The sequence below is a fragment of the Sinocyclocheilus rhinocerous genome, unplaced genomic scaffold (assembly GCF_001515625.1).
Source record: "Sinocyclocheilus rhinocerous isolate Xijiao unplaced genomic scaffold, SAMN03320098_v1.1 scaffold1281, whole genome shotgun sequence".
In the NCBI taxonomy this organism is placed as follows: domain Eukaryota; kingdom Metazoa; phylum Chordata; class Actinopteri; order Cypriniformes; family Cyprinidae; genus Sinocyclocheilus; species Sinocyclocheilus rhinocerous.
The window spans coordinates 937,083-940,684 of record NW_015637000.1 but is presented as its reverse complement, the minus strand read 5'-3'; the positions used below and the strand labels follow the sequence as shown (position 1 = coordinate 940,684).

The 3,602-nt window shown below is 35.7% G+C and overlaps 1 protein-coding gene across 1 annotated transcript in view; it reads left to right on the top strand.

Annotated features, from left to right (window-relative positions):
- The window catches only part of LOC107748370 (tyrosine-protein phosphatase non-receptor type 2-like), a 35,388-nt gene that overhangs the window by 9,305 nt on the left and 22,481 nt on the right, over positions 1–3,602 (top strand). The window lies entirely within an intron of this gene.

Sequence of the window (3,602 nt, the reverse complement as noted above, 5' to 3'; positions counted from 1 at the left end):
GGGGGGTCACCGGGGGGGCCCGTGGCTCACTGCTTTATTGGGCCAATTTCGAGGGGCTCTGCAGCACACACCATTTTATCTACAGTCACCAAAATTCATACACACAGAGATCTCATCAGGCCAAACAACTTTCGCACTGCATGTCATTAGCTCTGCCCAATAGGAAGTCAGCTATTCTGGGTTTTGTGAAAAACGCACATATACATATAGCCACCAAACTCGGGTCAACATGATCTCAAGACACTAGGGATGCAAAATTGCAAAGGGATTTTTGATATCTCGAACCGTTTGGCCATGGCGAGATGATGAATTGATGGTGAAAAAACTTAACCTTTTGACAAAAGTGAGGGGGTTAGTTTTTCCTACAGTCACCAAACTCGGTACATATATTGTTCTCATCAAACCTGACAACTTTGTAATTTACAGTTATTAGCTACGACCAACAGAAAGTCGGCTATTTTGGTTTGAATGTGGATTTTTGGAAAAATCAGGTTGTGAATTAATGCATACTTCTCCTAGGAGAATCAATAAATTCACACCAAACTTTGACAACATGATGTGAAGATACTGAAGATGTTAATATGCAACCTGATTTTGGATATCTTGAATGGTGTTGCCATGGCAATTTATTAAAGTAACAGTAAAAAAGGAAACAGTAATTTTCTTATATCTTTAAAGTGCATTATCCAAACACTTCAAAACTTTTTACATATGGAGAACAAGTCATTCTGAGGAAACGTGTTTCATAAATATATAATGCCAACAGAAAATTTTAAAGTATTTGACATTCCAGCTGACAGTTCAGGCTGTAATACTAAGGTTGTCCACTAGATATAGTCATAGGATATGAATTCTTTTAAGCCTAATCCTCTTTCTGCTCTGTTTGCATTAGTTAGATTGACAAACAAATGCATAGAATAAGCAAATATATACTGTACTAGTAATATAGTTTTATGTAATTATTTCACAAATGCTTAATTATTTAAAAAATGCTTATAAATCATTAAAAGTTTTGGTAGCACTTTACATTAAGGTCTCCTTTGTCAACATTAGTTAATGCATTAACTAACATTAACTAACAGTGAACAATAAAATTTTATAGCATTTATTAATCTTTGTTAATGCTAGTTAATAAAAATGTTCATGTTAGTTCACAGTACATTAAGTAATGTTAACAGATACAACTTTAAATTTTAATAATGTTTTAATAAGTTTTTAACTTAATAATAACTAACATTAATAAATGCTATATAAAGATTGTTTATTACAACTAATATAGTTAATGTTAACAAATGAAACCTTTTGAAAATGAAGAGTTTTATATATTGTTCCCTTTGTATGGGTGTGTCTGTTTCACACTCTTGATGTTCTAGAGCAGGGGTTTTCAAACGCTTTCGAACCAGGAAACCCTTACAATGGAGAATATTTTCCAAAGACCCTCTCATAATTAGTTCACTTCCAGAATAAAAATTTCCTGATAATTTATTCACCTCCATGTCATCCAAGATGTTCATGTCTCTCTGTCTTCAGTCGCAAAGAAATTAAGGTTTTTGAGGAAAACATTCCTGGATTTTTCTCCATATAATGACTTCAATGGGGACCAACGGGCTGAAGGTCCAAATTGCCATTTCAGTGCAGCTTTAAAGGGCTCTACACGATCCCAGCCAAGGAATAGGTCGAAACGATCGGTCATTTTCTAAAAAAAGATATATATACTTTTTAACCACAAATGCCCGTTTTGCACTAGCTCCGCGATGCGCGTCCGCAAATTCACGCATGACGTAATCATGTTGGAAAGGTCACGCGCGGTTAGCTCTTCGTCTGTGTACTCCGGTTCAAAAAGGTAGGGTAGGGCGAAAAACTCTATCTCATTTTCTCCAACTTCAAAATCATCCAACATCATTGTTTTACATTTTATTGTAAAGGGCATTTGACTTTCTTTGCACGTTCGCTTTGTAAATACTGGGTCAGTGCTTCTGCCTACGTCACGCGTGACCTTTCCAACGTGATTGCGTAATGCGTGAAGTCCAGCTAGTGCAAGACAATTATTTGCGGTTAAGAAGATAACATTTGGTGTAACATTTGGTTGCTAAACTGTTTTTTTATATGTAAAGAAGGTTTTGCACTTCTCTCATGTCCGAATATCTACTTAAAACAGCATCCTTTACATACGCAAAAATGCTCTGGAAAAACACCACGGCATGGAGATGCTCGCACAGACTGGCACAACCTACATATTGTACAACAGACAAATTAAATTGAGTCACCGAATACTATTTGCATGTTAGCTGTCTCATTAAGTTTGATGATGAAGAAGCTGCGACGTCAAGTTTGCAATGCTAGAACTGATATGTTGTGTGCGCACAGGAGGTGCTGGTGTGCCGAATTCTGCACCCCTGCCAGATTATGCACCCCCTTGCAGTGGTAGGTTTATGAGTAGGTGTGGGGGAGGGGTTCGGATTAGAGGTGGGGTTAGGATTAGGCAATCAGTTAGCGACTTTAACGAGGGGGTGCATAATATGGCAGGGGTGCAGAATTCGGCACAACACCAGCGCGAACATTTGGATTATATCAGCGGTAGGGCTGGGTATCGTTCAAAAATTTTCGATACCGATACCTTGACTTCGATACCGGTTCCTGAACGATACTTTTTTCGATACCAATTTTATTAAATCAATTTTAACAAGATTACATTATCTAAAAAAAAAAACTTTGTTTTATTTTTCAGCTTGTTGATGTTTATACAAACTGAAAGACTCATCTCCTGAGCCACTGCACAAAGGAACAAAATGTAACCAACACAATAAATCAGTGCAAAATAGTTTTAATAAAGCTCAAATAGTCTTCAGTTTACACATCTGTTAGGCTACATTTACACTAGTTAGTGTTCGTTTTAAAACGCATAGCTCAGACAGAATCATGATTTCTATTTATTTTCCACTGATTTACTGATGAGCATTAGCAGCTTCCAGCGCTGTCTGCCTGTGCTCTCTCTTCTATGATTGCTGCTCTGACTCAGAGGTAATAACATATTTAATTTCAGCTACATTACATGGCCAAAACACATATTAGACGGCAGGGCTGGATTTACCTCTTTTCGTGACATAGGCAAAATACATTTTTGGGCCCCCTTCCCTATTAACATAATAGACTTAATATTACCACCCAAGCAAACAAAAATATTTCTTAATCAGTGGAAACCGTTACAGTGTTTTCTATCGGAATAAGCGCTTGCGTTCAGTCAATAAAAATCAAATGTAGTTCTTAATTTGTTTGAGAACTGACTATGCATCTCTCAGCAGCGTTCAGCAGCAGCATCTACTAATAGTAAATCTTTAAGTTAAACTAGGGCTGGGCGATATAGCTAAAAAATATATCAACGATATATGTTTCATATCGTTCGGTATCGATAATTATTTACATTTTTTATAACCTTTTTTAAAACAAACAATAGAAATGTTTTTTTTTATTTAACCACTGTATTTTTAATTTGCCCACTTTATAAAGACAAACAACAAATATATATAAGCATATATATTATTTTTTAACAGTCAAACACAAAATAAAAATTAAACAAATATCTAATTTCTAATGTTTTATAT